Genomic DNA, 5,426 nt, shown 5'->3' with positions numbered 1-5,426 from the left:
GAGTCTCACTCTGTCATCCAGTCTAGAGGGCATGGTGGAGTGACATGATCTCGGCTCACTGCAACCTTTGCCTCCCAGGTTCAAGCAATCCTCCTGCCTCAGCCTCCATAGTAGCTGGGACTACAGGCACCCACCAGCACGCCTGGCTAATTTTTCTACTTTTAGTAGGGAGAGGGGTTCACCATGTTGTCCAGGCTGGTCTCAAACTCCTGACCTCAGGTGATTAACTGGTCTCAGACTCCCAAAATGCTGGGATTACAGGTGTGAGCCACCATGCCCAAAAGTTTCTGCTTTCCTGGTTAGGTTCTGAAAACCAAGTGAAGAAAGTATATCCAGGCAAAGCGTGTAATTAACTGTGCCAAATGCTGTTAAGACGTTAAGATAAGAGATGAGAATTGATTATTGGATTTAACAAAATGGAGGTCATTGATGACATGATCAGAGCAGATTCAACGGAGGGGTGAGCAAGTGAAGGACAGATTAGGTTAATCAGGAATTACCTCTAAGCCTGCTATAGGGCCAGTTGCCCAAAGGATTGACACAGGGGAAACAGAATGAATGTGGGAAGAATGTGGGAAAATAACCACAACATCCACTCCCACCAGGAGGGAAGCAGAGACTAGGGTCACAAGAGGGAATTCATCTGGGTGGAAAGAGCCAGAGATAAAGCCAGAGCCTTGTAGTGAATAAACTCAAGGACTTAGGTACATGACAGAAAGACATGCCAAAGCAGAGAGTTAAAACCATTTAGGAGCCCGTCCCGTCCCGTGCGGCCCCGTCCCGCCAGCCATGAGCTCCACGCAGTTCAACAAGGGCCCCTAGTACGGGCTGTCGGCCGAGGTCAAGAACCGGCTCCTGTCCAAGTATGACCCGCAGAAGGAGGCAGAGCTCCGAAGCTGGATCAAGGGACTCACCGGGCTCTCCGTCGGCCCCGACTTCCAGAAGGGCCTGAAGGACGGGATTATTTTATGCACACTCATGAACAAGCTTCAGCCAGGCTCAGTCCCCAAGATCAACCGCTCCATGCAGAACTGGCATCAGCTAGAAAACCTCTCCAACTTCATCAAGGCCATGGTCAGCTACGGCATCAACACCGTGGACCTGTTCGAGGACCTGTTCGAGGCCAATGACCTGTTTGAGAGCGGGAACATGACGCAGGTGCAGATGTCTCTGCTTGCCCTGGCGGGAAAGGCCAAGACCAAGGGGCTGCAGAGCGGGGTGGACATCGGCGTCAAGTACTCGGAGAAGCAGGAGCGGAACTTCGACGACGCCACCATGAAGGCCTGCCAGTGCGTCATCGGGCTGCAGATGGGCACCAACAAATGTGCCAGCCAGTCGGGCATGACTGCATATGGCACGAGGAGGCATCTCTACGACCCCAAGAACCATATCCTGCCACCCATGGACCACTCGACCATCAGCCTCCAGATGGGCACCAACAAGTGTGCCAGCCAGGTGGGCATGACGGCTCCCGGGACGCGGCGGCATATCTATGACACCAAACTGGGAACCGACAAGTGTGATAACTCCTCCATGTCCCTGCAGATGGGCTACACCCAGGGCGCCAACCAGAGCGGCCAGGTCTTCGGCCTGGGCCGGCAGATATACGACCCCAAGTACTGCCCGCAGGGCACAGTGGCCGACGGGGCTCCCTCCGATGCTGGCGACTGCCCGGGCCCAGGGGAGGTCCCTGAATATCCCCCTTACCACCAGGAGGAGGCGGGCTACTGAGGCTCCCAGCACGCTCTTTCCCCACGTCGTCTCCCCATCTCCCCGTCTGGGTTTTTCTGTTTTCACCATTTTTTTTTTTTTTTTTTGAGACGGAGTTTAGCTCTTGTTACCGAGGCTGGAGTGCAATGGCGCGATCTCGGCTCACCGCAACCTCCACCTCCTGGGTTCAAGCGATTCTCCTGCCTCAGCCTCCCGAGTAGCAGGCACGCGCCACCGTGCCCAGCTAATTTTTGTATTTTTAGTAGAGATGGGGTTTCACCATGTTGACCAGGATGGTCTCGATCTCTTGACCTCGTGATCCACCCGCCTCGGCCTCCCAAAGTGCTGGGATTACAGAATTGAGCCACCGCGCCCGGCCCTGTGTTTTCATCTTTTTTTATTAACCTGTTCAGTGCTGCCATCCAGCTGAGGGTCTGTGAGTGGTTGCTGGGATCAGGCAGCAGGGCTTTCTCCCCCTTGGTCCTTCCCAGGACTGAGCCACCGGGCTGGGAGGGGAAGGGGTCAAGGCTGTATCGTGATACCTGTAGGGTCAGGGTCCCTGCTGGCACGTCCAGGCTGTGGGCCGAGCCGTGCTGGGGAGAAGAGGCCTTGGCTTGGAGGGAACCGGTCCCCGAAGATTTCCGGTTGCCTCGTCTCTTCTCACTTTCATCACCGGATCAGTTTGTGGTTTCTGTACCCGCAAAAGTTTCAGGAAGTAGTAACAAAAGAAAAATACTCCCCTTCCCCCGCCCCCACCACCGCGGCCAAGGAATGGGGCGGGGACAGTGGGGAGGGTGCCGGGCAATGAGTCCCCTGGAAAGGGAGCCTGGCCATGATGCTGAATGTCTCAGGCTCCCAAGTGGCTGGATGTCCCTCCGACCCTCAGACCTTCCCCGGGGGCCTGGTGGGGAAACTGAGGCCTGCACAAGGAAGCGGAATTCTGAGTTGTCGGGGCCAAGCCTGACCCCGTCTCCACGCTACCCCACCCTCCCCGTGGCCTGTTGCACAGGCTGGAGTGCCGTGGGGCAACCTTCACTCACAGCACCTCAGCCTCCCACGTAGCTGGGAGGGCAGGTGCTCCAGCACGCTGGCTACTTTTTGTATTTTTGGTAGAGACAGGGTTTCACCATGGTGGCCAGGCTGGTCTCGAACTCCTGGCCTCAGGTGATCCACCCCCCCCCACCCCCGCCTCGGCCTCCCCAAGTGCTAGGATTACAGGCGTGAGCCCCTGTGCCTGGCCCCTCAGTAGGTTTTCAGGAGCCCCAGCCCTTCTCCTCCCCTTCTGGACCTGACCGGCTCTACTGCTCCGTCTCCTCACCCCCGGGCCCCTGCTCCGTGAGATAATGTGAAACCCCACTGTGGACCAAATGCAATAAAGCCCGCGTGTAAGAAGAGAAAAAAAAAAAAAAACCATTTAGGAGAAATTCAGAAACTCTGGTTAAAGCACCAGAAAACTCCGAATCCTTTTGAGGAACAGTGAGTTTCTGCTTTCCAAACTTCATTTTGGGAATTGAGCAAATCAATTAATAGGGTATTCTGGATAAGTTTATTGCAGGAAATTAGTATAAATTAATAAAGTATGTTTACTTGCAATAAACTTTAGAATACAACATTTTTGAGAAGGGATTCCACTGGAGGAAGGCTAATCCAAAGAAATACTCCTGAAAAGGAAATGTTTAGGCATGAAGATGAATACCGAAGTATTCATTAGGATAGAAAAGTTGAAAACTCCTCAGCTGTTTAGGAATATAGGATAAGTGGATAAAATATGAAACATTCACTCAAAGGACTATTGGGAAAATCATGAAGAGGTATGTTTCTACACACAAATAAAACACAGACAATTTAATGTTCAACTTTTGAAATGCAGGATTATAGGCATGGTGGCTCACACCTACAATCCCAGCACTTTGGGAGGCCAAGGTGATTGGATTACTTGAGGTCAGGAGTTGGAAACCAGTCTGGCCAACATGGTAAAACCCGTCTCTACTAAAAATACAAAAATTTGCCAAGTGTGTAGTCCACGCCTATAATCCCAGATATTCAGGAAGATGAGGCAGGAGAATTGCTTGAACTCAGGATGTGGAGGTTGCAGTGAGTCAAAATTGTGCCACTCCACTCCAGCCTAGGCAACAGAGCAAGATTCTGTCTTTAAAAAAATTTTTTTTTTTTGAGATGGAGTTTCAATTTTGTTACCCAGGCTGGAGTGCAATGGCGTGATCTCAGCTCACCGCAACCTCCGCCTCCTGGGTTCAGGCAATTCTCCTGCCTCAGCCTCCTGAGTAGCTGGGATTACAGGCACACGCCACCGTGCCCAGCAAATTTTTTGTATTTAGTAGAGACGGGGTTCCACCATGTTGCCAGGATGGTCTCAATCTCTTGACCTTGTGATCCACCCGCCTCGGCCTCCCAAAGTGCTGGGATTACAGGCTTGAGCCACTGTGCCTGGCCTTAAAAAATTTTTTTTCATAGAAAATAAAGAATGCAATATTGATATGCAGAACATAATTTTAAGTAACTGGAAGTGTGCTAAAATTTAAATAGTGTAAGAATAGTGAGACCCTGGGTAATCTTTCTACTTTTCTATGCTTTATTCATTGATCACCTATAACTTGATCCTAATATAACAAGCCGTTTCAGGTGATAGAAGACAGATCATTTCCTATTGAAGAAAATCTGTATTTAAATAACAGGCACAATACAGGTGGTTTATTTTACTCTCAGGACAAACCATGTTCTAGCTAATCAAAGTCTTAATCTGAGTTTCACCTTTTATGGTTGCTTGTAATTAGCAGAGTTTTTATACTTGTGTCAAAGCTGCTGCCCTTGTGATCTTTCTTGTCCCATTACTGAAGCTATTAATCCATATCATAACACATGCTTAAACCAACAAAATTGCATGCATTCAGATGTCATAGTTAACTGATGCAACTTTATGGGATCCTAATTATATAAACAAAAGCTTTCATTGCATGCAAAGGAATTGGAAAATCTTCACTGAGACAAGAATAGGAAAAAAAGTATACTATATTAAAGGTATTTTTAACATAATCCCTTGGATTTAAGGGATAAAAATTATGAGGAATTGAGTTTGAGGTAGATTTAATGCCTTTTCAATATATCATGAGTTCTCACACCCAGATTTGGGAGAATCTGTCCACAAATTTCTCCATCCAGAATCAACCTTCTTTTCAAACTACTTTGTTGTTTTAAAACCTAAATGGATAGCGTGTTATGCTTTCTTTATATTATTGGAGAATATGTGCTAACAAAAGATAAAGGAGCTCTCAGACATTAAACTAAGCTCAGAAGAATGTCAGTGAGAACCAGAATAGTAATTCCAACAAACCTCTAAACAAAGAAATACCTTGGATTTCACTGTAAATGAGGAGAATCTAAGAGTTTCTTTTTGCTTCTTTTTAAGGTTAACCAAGAAGCATCAACGAATATTTGGCTTTGACGATAACAGCAAAACATTGCACACGTCTTGTACAGACAAGCAGTAAGGGTCTACACTTTAGTTCTCACACTCCTCATATTATTTTAAAAGATGGATAAACAGTGAGATGTTGTTTTGGTAATGCAAGAGATTTCTAATCAGGTATATGAGTGTTTTCTTCAAAATTTATAATTCTTCCTGCCCCTTGGGTCAGGTACTATATTTTTGTCTACTCATAATAGCTCAAATTCCTCTTCGCCCACTCCTCAATTAGTAA

The 5,426-nt window shown here is 48.1% G+C and overlaps 1 pseudogene; it reads left to right on the top strand.

The window, feature by feature from the left end:
- The first annotated feature begins 769 nt into the window (after positions 1 to 769).
- LOC100410162 (calponin-2 pseudogene) lies at positions 770 to 1,948 on the top strand (annotated as a pseudogene).
- Positions 1,949 to 5,426: the final 3,478 nt, after the last annotated feature.

This window comes from Callithrix jacchus, chromosome 2 (assembly GCF_049354715.1).
Source record: "Callithrix jacchus isolate 240 chromosome 2, calJac240_pri, whole genome shotgun sequence".
Lineage (NCBI taxonomy): Eukaryota > Metazoa > Chordata > Mammalia > Primates > Cebidae > Callithrix > Callithrix jacchus.
This window is presented reverse-complemented; position numbering and strand designations above follow the sequence as displayed.